Source organism: Balaenoptera acutorostrata, chromosome 16 (genome assembly GCF_949987535.1).
Source record: "Balaenoptera acutorostrata chromosome 16, mBalAcu1.1, whole genome shotgun sequence".
NCBI classification, from domain to species: Eukaryota; Metazoa; Chordata; class Mammalia; order Artiodactyla; family Balaenopteridae; genus Balaenoptera; species Balaenoptera acutorostrata.
The window spans coordinates 81,615,003-81,631,576 of record NC_080079.1 but is presented as its reverse complement, the minus strand read 5'-3'; the positions used below and the strand labels follow the sequence as shown (position 1 = coordinate 81,631,576).

Below are 16,574 nucleotides of genomic sequence, written 5' to 3'. Positions count from 1 at the left end.
AGTTCCCTCCCTGCCCAGGACAGAGAAACGAGCAGGAACAAGAACTTCTGGAAACTGAAATCCGGAACACTGTGGTACCCCAAACACCTAGTGGGTAATACCGTCAAGGGGCCTACCTGTAGGTGCACGAGTGTGTGTATGTGTGTGTGTGTAACAAGGGCACTTGCTAAAATTATTAAAGACCCAATAAGTGTGGCAGATCATTCCGTTAAGTAGAGAATTCAAAATTCAAAGAAATCCTCTCTGCCCTCAAAAAGTAGTAAGTATTAACGTCTAAATTCTTTCGTCACCAACTTTAATTTCACAGTTAAATGTAAGATATCTTCTATAATTTTGTAAAAATGTGTATTTTATTGACATGTTTTCATTTACAAAACAGAGCAGAGGGCTTCCCTGGTGGCGCAGTGGTTGGGGGTCTGCCTGCCAATGCAGGGGACACGGGTTCGAGCCCTGGTCTGGGAAGATCCCACATGCCGCGGATCAACTGGGCCCGTGGGCCACAATTGCTGAGCCTGCGCGTCTGGAGCCTGTGCTCCGCAACAAGAGAGGCCGCGATAGTGAGAGGCCCGCGCACCACGATGAAGGGTGGCCCCCACTTGCCGCAACTAGAGAAAGCCCTCGCACAGAAACGAAGACCCAACACAGCCATAAATAAATAAATAAATAAAAATTTAAAAAAATAAAAAAACAGAGCAGAGTACATGTTTCTGTGATTTCCAAAGAGAGTTTGGGGAAATGTATGAAAACAAGAGCTAGAAAGAAATACTAAATTAAAAACTGTATTCTAATATGTGGCAGCTAAACAGCCCCTCAAAGATGTCATGTTCTAATCCCTGGAACCTGTGAATATATTACCTTACATATGCAGAAGGCATTTTGCAGGTGTGATTAAATTAAGGGTCTTGCGGTGGGAAGTGTATCCTGAATTATTCAGGTGGACCCACTGTAATCACAAGGGGCCCTTTTAAGAAGGGAGCATGAAGGTCAGAGTCCAAGAAGGCAATGTGACAACAGAAGAAGAGGGAGGAAGAAGGACATGTGACGGCAAAAGGAGAGGGTCAGAGCAGAGAAAGATACAGAGATGCTACACTGCTGGCTTTGAAGGTGGAAAAAGGAGTCACAAGCCAAGAAATACAGGCGCCCTCCAGAAGCTGGCCAAGGCAAGGAAATGGATTCTCCCGTAGAGTCTTCGGGGGAAGTGCAGCCTTGCCAACACCTTGGTATAGCCCAACGAAACACATTTCTGATTTCTCACCTCCAGAACAGTAAGATAATAAATTTATGTTGTTGTAAGCCACTATACTTGTGATTTGTTACAGCAGCAAAAGGAAACTAACAATTCCAATACCATTTTTTTTTAAAGTGGGATGAATATCAGGAGTCCCACTTTTTTTTTTTTAATTAATTAATTTATTTATGGCTGTGTTGGGTCTTCGCTTCTGTGCGAGGGCTCCCTCCAGCCGCGGCAAGCGGAGGCCACTCCTCATCGCGGTGCGTGGGCCTCCCACTATCGCGGCCCCTCCCGTTGCGGGGCACAGGCTCCAGACGCGCAGGCTCAGTGATCGTGGCTCACGGGCCCAGCCGCTCCGCGGCATGTGGGATCCTCCCAGACCAGGGCTCGAACCCGTGTAACCTGCACTAGCAGGCAGACTCTCAACCACTGCGCCACCAGGGAAGCCCACCAATACCATTTTAACTTTACTTTTTGCACAAATACCACATCATCAACAGCATGAACTAAATAAGCACAGAAACCGACGTGAGCCTGTGAGTCACACACTTGCACAAATAGATTCTTTGTAGTTAACTCTACAAATTATGATTTTCACTCCAACTAGGAAATATACCAAAAGTAAAGCTTTTGAAAGAACATAAAAAGCAATTTTGAACAACAACAAAATAAGCAAAGCTCACTGTTTCTAAATAAACTGGCAAACTTGGTTGGTCCTAGCCAGAGGGGCCCGGAAGATAAAAGGTTGGCACCCTAACCTAATGACACAAATGCATTGGGGGCACTTCAACTCAGCTACCTCTTGGGCTGGCTTTATCTCTAAAGCCAAAAATAGCTTAAAGGCACCCCTGCTCGATGACACAATTGCTTGGCAATGAAAATTGCATACTAGGGCACAAAGATTGGAAAAAAAATTCTAGTGACATCGAGGGAACTCTTCTTTTAAAAGAAATTTTAGAATCAAACGTATTTTCAAAGGCCTATCAAGGCAGATAAACACCCCTTTCACCCACAGGGAACCTCTTCACAAACTAAAATTCATCAGTTTCAATTTCATGATACAATTAATGTTTTATTACAGAAACTTCCTTTAGACACTTATTTTGCTCATGACAAACGCATTATGTCACAACCTTGAAATGCCCCTTCATGCCAAGTCCAGCTAAACAGACTTCATAGAATGGCCTTTCAATCGCTGGATGAACAAAAGGGGGGGAACTTCCTTAGTTAGACCCAAATTATAATTATGTTCCCAGAAAAACATCTAAAACTTAACCAGAAACCTGTACCTTTAGCAACCTTATGATTTGAGGGCGAACAGGAGGGAGGGAGCCAGAGATGGCAGACTCGTTGACACCAAAAGTCTCTGGCTTTTTTCATCCCAAATGTTTACACACAAGAAACTCCAAATCTGAGCCTGATTTTCCCCTAAATCCTGAGACATGTCCATTTCCCAAGCCCACAAGGACCTGGTAAAAGCCTCTGGTTGGACTCTGGGGTAGTCACTGTCTCCAGTGCAAACCATGGTGAGTCTGCCATCAGTCCTTGCTGGGAGCATGCTTACCTCATTCCCAGGTTGCTGGGTCTCCTGCACGGCTTTTACTGACTCCACCCAAACAAAGCTGTCAAGGCCACAGAAGCCAATCAAGGGAGAGCAACATTTCACCAAAAGTATTCTCTCCCCGCCCCAAGAGGGATCCTTCTGAGCTCAAATTTGAGAGTTCCATTCTCAAACTTACTCTAAATTCCTCAGTATTAAAATATCAACTGTTCTTGAAGAAGTGAGAGACTGGGAGGGAGGAGGTTTGCGGAGTATTTCTTTCTCAGTATAAACTCAGGCATATAAGATGTTCATTCTACGGACCCAGAAAAGAAAGAGAAGTTCACTTTCATTCCACAAATATTTAAGTCCCATGCTGGTGACTCAAAATAGGCAATACAGACCTTCATTCAACTTACAACCTTGGCCCATATATTCAAAGCCACCCAACGAGTGAGATCAAGACAGAATTGAAATTCAGTTCTAGAAACAACTTTCCCTAAGATCTTTCCACAGTCACAACTCTATCCAAATTAAATGTATTAGAAATTTAATTTAGCTATTCTTATTCTGGACAACGCACTAAAGAGCTAGTCATTTTACTCTTAACCCAACACTAGAGCTGGGTAGCTACTGTTAGGACTAAAGAAGAAAGGGTGCTTCCAGGGAGACCATTTGAGAGTTGGATTGCAAGAAAAAATAGGAGGTATGGTAATTTCTTGACCCAATGATTTTCTTTTTATTATGTTTAGAGGGGGAAACATCACCTGTGGAATGAGCCAACCCATACTTGATGTCATGGCGTGCCCTGACCTTTGAAGTCTGATTGTATTCTGCGGTAGAACAGTTCTATCGAGCCTTCACACATTCTTATACACTGATACACCCTCATCTTTTTTACTCACAGTAACATAAACACACACATAACGATTTAGTAGGCTTTTACTAACTGTCTTTACAATATGACTTCTGCCTGATGTTCCAAAAGTTAATCGTTTGATTGTAAAAACCCTGGATTATTCCTGCCAATGAAAGCAACTGTCTTTATTTTCATGACACAGAACTCCAGGAATAAATTACTTCAATACTACTGAAACATGGCTTCATGTGCAGGTAAAGCATTTCATATTTTAAGCTGAACAATTCATTTTTTATGGTTATTATAATTTCTCCAATGCTTTGCCCTATTTTATTTCATATTTTTGCTTCATAAGAAATACGGGATGGCAAAACCCACAGCCAAAAAACACAGCAAAAGTTGAAACAGGTGTAAACTATTACAGTCCCCCAAACTACAGGGAAAGTCTAGTTAATTACTGAATTAAAGATGGGGGAAAAAAGCTCGATTTTCAGTTCTTCACAGGGCAAATGGAAACTTATTTAAATTCATTCTGAAATGCTTTTCCATAACATCTGATGCTTTCTTTACACAGCCAAATCTAAAAACACAAGAACTATGTATTTCATATTTAAAATATAGTATAGAATATCTTTAAACATTCCTTTGAAAAGCAATGGGTTTTTTTCACCCTTGTGGAATATGAGCAAGAAAAAAACCAAATTCAAATTACAAAAACTAATTGAGAAATAATTCTTCAAATCTGTGAAGAGGCCATCTTGAACCGCAGTGTCGGGCGCAGCCATTTCGCAAGAGGAACTCTGCTCTGAAGCACTGGAGGTGAGGCCTCTGCACGTGGCACCCTATGAGCAAGTGAAACTAGACGAAGCACTGAGGAAAGAAAAAAGCTGCCCCCTGCCTCCCCAGGAGACCGTCCAAGACCAGCAGGTGCACAGGTGACTTGTGGCCAACATTTTGGACAGCACAGATCTGGAAAGCAGGAGAGGAACAGGAAGACCACCCAGGATTGAATTAGATGAAATGATTTTGAAGGAGAGCTAATAAAAAGAGAACAGGAGAGGGCAGACAGCAGAAGCAAGAAGAACTACAATCCTGCAGCCTGTGGAACAAAAACCACATTCACAAAAAGATAGACAAGATGAAAAGGCAGAGGGCTATGTACCACATGAAGGAACAAGATAAAACCCCAGAAAAACAACTAAATGAAGTGGAGACAGGAAACCTTCCAGAAAAAGAATTCAGAATAATGATAGTGAAGATGATCCAGGACCTCGGAAAAAGAATGGAGGCAAAGATCAAGAAGATGCAAGAAATGTTTAACAAAGACCTGGAAGAATTAAAGAACAAACAAACAGAGATGAACAATACAGTAACTGAAATGAAAAATACACCAGAAGGAATCAATAGCAGAAAAACTGAGGCAGAAGAATGGATAAGTGACTTGGAAGACAAAATGGTGGAATTCACTGCTGTGGAACAGAATAAAGAAAAAAGAATGAAAAGAAATGAAGACGGCCTAAGAGACCTCTGGGACAACATTAAACGCAACAACATTCGCATTATAGGGGTCCCAGAAGGAGATGAGAGAGAGAAAGGAACAGAGAAAATATTTGAAGAGATTATAGTCGAAAAATTCCCTAACATGGGAAAGGAAATAGCCACCCAAGTCCAGGAAGCGCAGAGAGTCCCATACAGGATAAACCCAAGGAGAAACTCGCCGAGACACACATTAATCAAATTGGCAAAAATTAAAGACAAAGAAAAATTATTGAAAGCAGCAAGGGAAAAACAACAAATAACATACAAGGGAACTCTCATAAGGTTAACAGCTGACTTCTCAGCAGAAACTCTACAAGCCAGAAGGGAGTGGCATGACATACTTAAAGTGATGAAAGGGAAGAACCTACAACCAACATTACTCTACCCAGCAGGCATCTCATTCAGATTTCACAGAGAAATCAAAAGCTTTACAGAAAAGCAAAAGCTAAGAGAATTCAGCACCACCAAACCAGCTCGACAACAAATGCTAAAGGAACTTCTCTAAGTGGGAAACACAAGAGAAGAAAAGGACCTACAAAAACAGACCTAAAACAATTAAGAAAATGGTCATAGGAACATACATATTGATAATTACCTTAAATGTGAATGGATTAAATGCTCCAACCAAAAGACACAGGCTTGCTGGATACAAAAACAAGACCCATATATATGCTGTCTACAAGAGACCCACTTCAGACCTAGGGACACATACAGACTGAAAGTGAGGGGATGGATAAAGATATTCCATGTAAATGGAAATCAAAAGAAAGCTGGAGTAGCCATACTCATATCTGATAAAATACACTTTAAAATAAAGAATGTTACAAGAGACAAGGAAGGACACTACATAATGATCAAGGGATCAATCCAAGAAGAAGATATAACAATTATAAATATATATGCACCCAACATAGGAGCACCTCAATACATAAGGCAACTGCTAACAGCTATAAAAGAGGAAATCGACAGTAACACCATAATAGTGGGGGACTTTAACACCTCACTTACACCAATGGACAGATCATCCAAAATGAAAATAAATAAGGAAACACAAGCTTTAAATGACACAACAGACCAGATGGATTTAATTGCTATTTATAGGACATTCCATCCAAAAACAGCAGATTACACTTTTTTCTCAAGTGCGCATGGAACATTCTCCAGGATAGATCACATCTTGGGTCACAAATCAAGCCTCAGTAAATTTAAGAAAATTGAAATCATATCAAGCATCTTTTCTGACCACTACACTATGAGATTAGAAATCAGTTACAGGGAAAAAAACGTGAAAAGCACAAACACATGGAGGCTAAACAATACATTACTAAATAACCAAGAGATCACTGAAGGAATCAAAGAGGAAGTCAAAAAATACCTAGAGACAAATGACAATGAAAACACGATGATCCAAAACCTATGGGATGCAGCAAAAGCAGTTCTAAGAGGGAAGTTTATAGCTATACAAGCCTACCTAAAGAAACAAGAAAAATCTCAAGTAAACAATCTAACCTTACACCTAAAGGAACCAGAGAAAGAAGAACAAACAAAACCCAAAGTTAGCAGAAGGAAAGAAATCATAAAAACCAGAGCAGAAATAAATGAAATAGAAACAAAGAAAACAATAGCAAAGATCAATAAAACTAAAAGCTGGTTCTTTGAGAAGATAAACAAAATTGATAAACCATTAGCCAGACTCATCAAGAAAAAGAGGGACAGGACTCAAATCAATAAAATTAGAAATGAAAAATGCAATGTTACAACAGACACCGCAGAAATGCAAAAAGCATCCTAAGAGACTACTACAAGAAACTCTATGCCAATAAAATAGACAACCTGAAAGAAATGGACAAATTCTTAGAAAGGTATAACCTTCCAACACTGAACCAGGAAGAAATAGAAAATATGAACAGACCCATCACAAGTAATGAAATTGAAACTGTGATTAAAAATCTTCCAACAAACAAAAGTCCAGGACCAGATGGCTTCACAGGTGAATTCTATCAAACATTTAGAGAAGAGCTAACACCCATCCTTCTCAAACTCTTCCAAAAAATTGCAGAGGAAGGAAGACTCCCAAACTCATTCTATGAGGCCACCATCACCCTGATACCAAAACCAGACAAAGACACTACAAAAAAAGAAAATTACAGACCAGTATCACTGATGAATATAGATGCAAAAATCCTCAACAAAATACTAGCAAACAGAATCCAACAACACATTAAAAGGATCATACACCACGATCAAGTAGGATTTATCCCAGGGATGCAAGGATTCTTCAGTATACGCAAATCAATCAATGTGATACACCACATTAACAAATTGAAGAAGAAAAACCGTATGATCATCTCAATAGATGCAGAAAAAGCTTCTGACAAAATTCAACACCCATTTATGATAAAAACTCTCCAGAAAGTGGGCATAGAGGGAACCTACCTCAACATAATAAAGGCCATATACGACAAACCCACAGCAAACATCATTCTCAATGGTGAAAAACTGAAAGCATTTCCTCTAAGATCAGGAATGAGACAAGGATGTCCACTCGCACCACTATTATTCAACATAGTTTGGGAAGTCCCAGCCACGGCAATCAGAGAAGAAAAAGAAATAGAAGGAAGACAAATTGGAAAAAAGAAGGAAAACCATCACTGTTTGCAGATGACATGATACTATACATAGAGAATCCTAAAAATGCCACCAGAAAACTACTAGAGCTAATCAATGAATTTGGTAAAGTTGCAGGATACAAAATTAATGCAGAGAAATCTCTTGCATTCCTATACACTAATGATGAAAAATCTGAAAGAGAAATTATGGACACATTCCCATTTACCATTGCAACAAAAAGAATAAAATACCTAGGAATAAACCTACCTAGGGAGACAAAAGACCTGTATGCAGAAAACTATAAGACACTGATGAAAGAAATTAAAGATGATACCAACAGATGGAGAGATATACCATGTTCTTGGATTGGAAGAATCAATATTGTGAAAATGACTATACTACCCAAAGCAATCTACAGATTCAATGCAATCCCTATCAAATTACCAATGGCATTTTTTACGGATCTAGAACAAATCATCCTAAAATTTGTATGGAGACACAAAAGACCCCTAATAGCCAAAGCAGTCTTGAGGGGAAAAAACGGAGAGGGAGGAATCAGACTCCCTGACTTCAGACTATACTACAAAGCTACAGTCTTCAAGAATATGGTACTGGCACAAAAACAGAAACATAGATCAATGGAACAAGATAGAAAGCCCAGAGATAAACCCACGCACCTATGGTCAACTAATCTATGACAAAGGAGGCAAGGATATACAATGGAGAAAAGGCAGTCTCTTCAATAAGTGGTGCTGGGAAAACTGGACAGCTACATGTAAAAGAATGAAATTAGAACACTCCCTAACACCATACACAAAAATAAACTCACAATGGATTCGAGACCTAAATGTAAGACCGGACACTATAAAACTCTTAGAGGAAAACATAGGAAGAACACTCTTTGACATAAATCACAGCAAGATCTTTTTTGATCCACCTCCTAGAGTAATGGAAATAAAAACAAAAATAAACAAATGGGACCTAATGAAACTTCAAAGCTTTTGCACAGCAAAGGAAACCATAAACAAGACGAAAAGACAACCCTCAGAATGGGAGAAAATATTTGCAAACGAATCAACGGACAAAGGATTAATCTCCAAAATATATAAACAGCTCATGCAGCTCAATATTAAAGAAACAAAGAACCCAATCCAAAAATGGGCAGAAGACCTAAATAGACATTTCTCCAAAGAAGACATACAGATGGCCAAGAAGCACATGAAAAGATGCTCAACATCACTAATTATTAGAGAAATGCAAATCAAAACTACAATGAGGTATCACCTCACACCAGTTAGAATGGGCTTCATCAGAAAATCTACAAACAACAAATGCTGGAGAGGGTGTGGAGAAAAGGGAACCCTCTCGCCCTGTTGGTGGGAATGTAAATTGATACAGCCACTATGGAGAACAGTATGGAGGTTCCTTAAAAAACTAAAAATAGAATTACCATATGATCCAGCAATCCCTCTACTGGGCATATACCCAGAGAAAAGCATAATTCAAAAAGACACATGCACCCGAATGTTCATTGCAGCACTATTTACAATAGCCAGGTCATGGAAGCAACCTAAATGCCCATCGACAGATGAATGGATAAAGAAAATGTGGTACGTATATACAATGGAATATTACTCAGCCATAAAAAGGAATGAAACTGAGCCATTTGTTGAGACGTGGATGGATTTTGAGACTGTCATACAGAGTGAAGTAAGTCAGAAAGAGAAAAACAAATATCGTATATTAACGCATGTATGTGGAACCTAGAAAAATGGTACAGATGAACCGGTTTGCAGGGCAGAAGTTGAGACACAGATGTAGAGAACAAACGTATGGACACCAAGGGGGGAAAACCGCAGTGGGGTGGGGATGGTGGTGTGCTGAACTGGGCGATTGGGATTGACATGTATACACTGATATGTATAAAATTGATGACTAATAAGAACCTGCAGTATAAAAAAACAAACAAACAAAAACAACTAATACTAAACTTTCTTTGGGTTATTTGTATGGAAATATGTTAATACAAATGTTTCAGACATTACATGAAATTTCTAAAAATCTTATATGTTCTGATATAATGTTATGTCATAATTCTAGTTATTACTTTAAAATGTATATCTCAGAAATAACTAAAAAAAAAAATAAAAATAAAAATAAAAATCTAAAAAAAGAAAAATCTGTGAAGATTCAGGGCGTTCCTCCCTTTTTTTTTTTTTTTTTCCACACAACCCAACTGTAGCACATTTGCAACTAAGAAGGTTGCTGCACCTTAAGTTCACCTGAAAGATAAATGTAACCATTTAGCTAGTCTGATTCTCCTGCAAAAATATTTTACTAACAACTTTTTAAAACATTCACTTATTGTATCGATGTAATCCATATGCTAAAGAGCTTTACCATATATTTTATTTGTATATTACTGTTTTCAGAAAACTTCCCTACAAGTCTACTGAAAGAAGAATCAGCAAAAGATGTAGAACATGCAGTTTCTATATACTCCCAGAGAACTTTTTATGTTCAGCAATCATATCTAACACTCTAGACTGGCCTGCAAAGCTCTGAGAATTGATTGAAGAAATAGTGGACATTAAGTCAATTTATAAAGTTTCTTCAATTCTCAGTAAAAAAACATTTAAATACTGTAGCCAACTGAAGAACATCTCCAAGTTTAAACTCTAGTAATAAATAGTGTCATTTGAAGGTTGTTTATCACAGTAAGTGGGAAGATGTTCAGACCTCACCATTCCTAAAACTCCCTACCTGCTTCCCAGAGTCAACTGAGAACAAAATCAAATTCACTCACCCTGAAAAATAAAAAATCATGTACGCCTACAGAGAAAAATCAAGAAACAGACAAAAATTAAATTTATCTTTACAGTGGCTGGATATTTAAGGATGGTTTTCCTCATCTTCTTTTTTCCTTAAATACTGTTTTATTTCTGCAGTTAAAAAAATTCCCATGTTCAAAAATGCAATAAATTGTGTATATTTGAGGGGGCTATAAAACAAGACGTACAAAATGATCAATTCTGTATTGAAGTATCATGTGTGCATATACATATAATGTACATGTTAGGGGAAAAAAAGACTTAAAGGATAAACAAAATATGAACAAGTGTTATTTGAGTGGTTGAATTATTGGGTCATTTATGGCTTCCTCCTTTGCATTTTTCATTTATTTATTTGTTTGTTTATTTTGATTTTGGCTGCTTTGGGTCTTCGTTGCTGCGCGTGGGCTTTCTCTAGTTGCAGCAAGCGGGGGCTACTCTTCGTTGCAGTGCGCGGGCTTCTCACTGCTGTGGCTTCTCGTTACGGAGCACAGGCTCTAGGTGCGTGGGCTTCAGTAGTTGGGGCACGCAGGCTCAGTAGTTGTGACTCACGAGCTCTAGAGCGCAGGCTCAGTAGTTGTGGTGCACGGGTTTCAGTAGTTGTGGCACACGTGCTCAGTAGTTGTGGCTTGTGGGCTCTAGAGTGCAGGCTCAGTAGTTGTGGCGCACGGGCTTAGCTGCTCCGCGGCATGTGGGATCTTCCCGGACCAGGGCTCGAACCTGTGTCCCCTGCATTGGCAGGCGGATGCTCAACCACTGCGCCACCAGGGAAGCCCTGCATTTTTCAGAATGTCTTTAAATAGTTTGAATAAATAGCTTTTAATAGCCTCCAATTAGGAAAAAAAATCAGTTAAAATCATTTGAAATACTTCTGCCTATTTGAGAGTGAACCAAGTTTTTACCATTACTGGTTTGTCACAGCTTCATTTTCAGCCCACAGTGTAAGGCAATCTGGCAAAAGTCTAAAGGTCAAATGTAGACATAAGCTACCAAAGGAGACAAATCACTAATGTAATAGCAGAGACAGAAAGCAGTCCATAAAATCATGCCCAGTGTTGAACATCATACGCCTTAATCAACCTAGCACTATCTAGACTGAAATTCTGATTATGTGCAACTAACACTGAGTAAAGAAGTTTTAACAACTTAACGCCTACAGTAAGAAATTTCACAGCGGATAGAGTTATGGATGTGGAGAGCAAACTTATGGTTACCAGGGGGTAGAGGGGCGGGGAGGGATAAATTGGGAGATTGGGATTGGCGTGTACACACTACTATACATAGAATGGATGGCTGATGGGGACCTACTACTGTATAGCACAGGGAACTCTACTCGGTGCCTTGTGATGGCCTATATGGGGCGGGGGGAGTCTGGAAAGGGATGGATACTGTGTATATGTATATGTATATGTATATGTATATGTATATGTATATGTATGGCTGATTCACTGTGCTGTACACCTGAGACTAACACAACATTGTAAATCAACTCTACTCCAATAAAAATTAAATTTAAAAAGTGGATGGAATGCCAAGAAAGAAAGAAAGAAACAGAGAGAGAGAAAGAAAGAAAGAGAAAACTTCATAGCTGAAAACACTAAACAATCCAATATTTGGAAAACCTCTGTGAGTCACATCCAAATTTAATAGCTAGCCAAAAGACAGAAAGAGATGCCCTCTAAAATGCATGAATCAAAAGGAGAAAATTTTTACTATATAGTTCTCATTATACATAAATTATACATTAAAAGAAGGCCGTTTTTACCGAAAGGTCACATCAAATAAAACATGAAATAAAAAGGATAACACCTATTATATTTCTGTTATATTTAGATTTACCACATTCTAAAAGGGCTCAATGGCTAAGAGTTTGAAAGAAAAGAGATGGATTATCTATGATAATTTGAGCTAAGAGCATGGGTCACGTACACCAAAAATCCAAGACATCCACTGAGGCTTTTTTTTTTTTTTTTCCATTTCCCAACAAATTTTCAACAGAACTAATAGAAATGACATAGATAATGATGGCGGTGAGGAGAGGAGTCCTGATCTCTTCTAACAATGGGGGCCACTGCTGCCTCTTTAAAGTTTATACCTGCTAACTCTAACAATTAAGTCCTAGCCAGACTACGCGTCTCAAAATTCAGATTTCAGGGGATTTCTTTTTTCCACGTTAAATCTCTCAGGGCAATAAACCTCTGCTAATATTCCAGTGCTGGGGACAATCTAAGCTGGTGGTGGCCCTGCCACACTCAGGGCACAGCAGTAGCCTGGAGCAAAGGCCAGCGTTCTGTAATCTACAGGCTATATAGTTTCAGAAAGCATCTGTTACTGTCAAACGTAAGAAAACAAATATTCACCAAAATCTGAGAACATCAAAATTACATTATTCATTGCGTCAAGCTAACTTGAACTCTTCAAGCAACTCTGGCTAAGGGTTTATTCAGACTTCAAATTTATTGGCCTGCAATGAAGACTTCCTTGTGGGCTAATGACCCTGACATACATCAATGGACTTTGAGTCCAACTGATGAACAGAAACTTTGGTCACGTCAAATGTCTTGTGTTCACACCCTATTTCTTCATACCTAAGCAACCTCTGAAGCACCATTTAGTTTGGCCTGTGGTCACAAACACTATTTGACAACTTTGGAGTATTTACATAATGTTAGTTTTTTTTTTTTTAAAGCAACACTCTTCTAGCTTTATGAAAAGCTAAAGGATGTTCATGGCCTTTATATAGCTTATATGGGTCTTGCCATTGAGCTGTGCTGTCTAAAGTGATAACCATTGGCTGCTGCGGCTACCGAGTGCTTGAAATATGGCTGCTCCTGAACCAGATGTGCTGAAAGAATAAACACAGTGGATTTCAAAGACAGTACAAAAGAAAGTAAAACCTCATTAATAATTTTTGATTACATGTTGAAATGATACCATTTTCATATATTGGATTAAAGAAAACTATATTAAAATTAACCTCACCTGCTTTGTTTCTTTCTCGTGTGGTTGTAAAAATTTTAAATTACACGGTGGTTCGCATTACATTTCCATGTCACTGTGTTACTACAGGGAATAATAACTTTGCTACTACCCCAAGAGGGCTGCAGAGATTCAAGTAGACAGCATAGTGACAGGTCCGAAGGACCGAAAACAAGGAATACTTCCAAAGAGAAGGAGTCAGCAGCTTGAAATCCAAGCTGTATCTGTCTTAAACCCCTGGGAACATTTTGAGGGAAGAAGAAAAAGGTTGCCTGGTGTTTGTGGAGGTGCTGGGAGGGTTAAGGAATTAGAGTAGTTTGAATAAAATATGTAACATTAATAACCATTTCCTTAATAGCCAGCTTTGGCCCAACCCAAAGCTATTTAAGAGTTTATGTGGATGGTTATTTAACAGAATGAAGTTTATATTTCTTTTGTGTTTGTAATAACATGGCAATGGAGCACGCCAACTTGTTTTAAATCAGAACCAAATGTGTTCCAGGCATGTTTAAAGTTCAGGTTATGTGCAGAAATCGGATACAGGGCAATCTGTTTGCTATTCTCCTCCACCAAAATGGGTGCAGGGGTGGGAGGGGGCAAAGATGTGCTTCCTTTCATCAGGGCTACTCCAATTCATCTTAACGCTGAAAGACTCATTTATTGATTCATTTAAACAATACTTATTTCGCACCTGAGGCATATAAAGAGGAGATCAAAGTTGTGGAGTCAGGGAAAACTAGGTTCACCTCTAGGTTTGCCACTGACTAGTAGATTAACTCCAAGTGACTGAGCCTCCCAAAGGCTCTATTTTCACCTCCAAAAACGCAAACAGGCACTCTGTAAGAATTTAATAAATGGAAGCGTGCAACTTTGACCTCAAAGAACTTACGGCCTTACCTGCAAGTTCTTTGAAGTTAGTAATTTAACATGACAAGACTCTGAAAGGTTGAACATCATACAGGAGTCACAGGTAACAGGAATTCAAAGTATGGACACGGTAGGGAGCTTCCGTGCTGACTGTTTAACATGGGGAAGGACTAAGACATGGGGAGATGTGCAAAGTAAAATCTGGGCAGGGAGAACGCTGTGATTACCCACGTCTGTCTGTCAGAAACTTTAGTTTCCCTTTTATGTGCCTCAGAGCACTTAAAATAGCCCCTCTTCCTAAAAGGAGCTGTAGGTGCAGCACAGCAGAGAGGAAGGGAGCTCTCCAGTGACTGGGGGCAGGAATTCCTTAAGTCGGCTTACAGCAATGCTCCTGAGGAAGCACCACTCCGCAGAGGCGCGTTCGGAAATATGTGGGTGTTTTCTGTCGTCACAGGATGCGGCAGTGGTGCAGACATTTAGCACCCATCCAGGGCAGTCACAAAGAATCCAGCTCAATAAAGAAGTGTCCCACCCATTAATGCCAAGACCCTTAGTTGAGCAATACTGGTAAGCGTGTTTCTTTTTCACATGTTCTTTTTTTCAGTAAATGATCTAAATAGTGCATATCTATGCCTCTTCTCCTTTCTATACTGTCCATGACTCAGACTTACTCAAGGACCATTCACTGCCATGAAAACTGTTCCTACTTAGGGTTAGAATTTCCTCCTAGGTGCTCCACATGTGTGGTTCTAATGCATGATATTCTAATTCAGGACCTCAGCTGAGGTACTGCTCTACGTGGTGGGGACTGCACTGTGATAAGACGGCCATAGAGCAGTTATTTACCTTGAAATGTATCAGCGTACAAGGTCATTCCCTTGTTGGCAAGGTCCACCAGTCAACAAATCCCACCAATGCAAAATGTTTTAGTGCCTCACTCTAAAATATGAACAAGAGCAAAACAAAATGACAGAAGGAGGAGGGGGAAGAGGAGATGAAGGGGAAGGAGAAGAAGGGAAAAGAAGAGGAGGAGAGGGAAAAGAAGAGGAGGAGAGGGAAAAGGGGAGAGGAGGAGAGGAGGAAAGGAGAACAGGGCAGGAGGAGGATGGGGGGAGGAGGAGAAAGATGAAGAAGGAGGTGACAGTAAGGAAGGACAGGGTAGGGAACAGGGGAAGATAGAGGAAGGAGAAGGGGCATTTTTTTAAACCTGCAGTATTATCATAATGAGAAGAAAAACTACGCATTCCAAAAAATGGGATACTATTTTTAAAAGAAAAATATTTAGCGAACAAGAAAAAATCCTGTAAACTAAAAATAAAACAAAAATAACACAACAGTATCCAAAATTTGGAAAATTTTTTAAATCTCCCAGAAAGGAGAACAAGAGGACATACGTATGTAAAATAAAGGAGGAAAGATAATATAACTTTTTTAAAAAAGTTCAATCCAAGAGTCCAAAACCAACTAACCAAATTTCCAGAAAGAAAGAAAACAGATAGACTATAAACTGGATAGGGGATTCCCTGGTGGCACAGTGGTTAAGAATCTGCCTGCCAATTCAGGAGACACGGGTTCGAGCCCTGGTCCAGGAAGATCCCACATGCCGCAGAGCAACTAAGCCCGTGTGCCACCACTACTGAGCCTGCATTCTAGAGCCCGTGAGCCACAACTACTGAGCCCACATGCCACAACTACTGAAGCCCGTGCGCCTAGAGCCTGTGCTCCGCAACAAGAGAAGCCACCACAATGAGAACTGCAACGAAGAGTAGTCCCCACTCGCTGCAACTAGAGAAAGCCCACGCACAGCAACGAAGACCCAACGCAGCCAAAAAAAAAAAAATATATATATATATAAACTGGATAGAAAATATCAAAGAGATATACCAGAAAATTTCCAGACTTAAAATGTTTCTATATTGATAAAGCAAACTAAGTATCTAAGCTGATATGAATGAATGAAAAAATACCCTTATCAAGGCACAGCCTACTGAAATTTCACGCCTGAACTAAAAGCATCTTAAAATCTTCCAGAGAGACTATAACAAGTCATAGGCAATTACAACAGTATCATAATTCTCATTCATGCCATAGAAAGCTACATTAAAATGAAGTAAAGCC

At 39.5% G+C, this 16,574-nt stretch overlaps 1 protein-coding gene across 3 annotated transcripts in view; it reads right to left on the bottom strand.

The window, feature by feature from the left end:
* Positions 1-16,574, bottom strand: part of BICC1 (BicC family RNA binding protein 1) — a 305,324-nt gene that overhangs the window by 203,564 nt on the left and 85,186 nt on the right. The gene's annotated exons all lie outside the window — the stretch shown is intronic.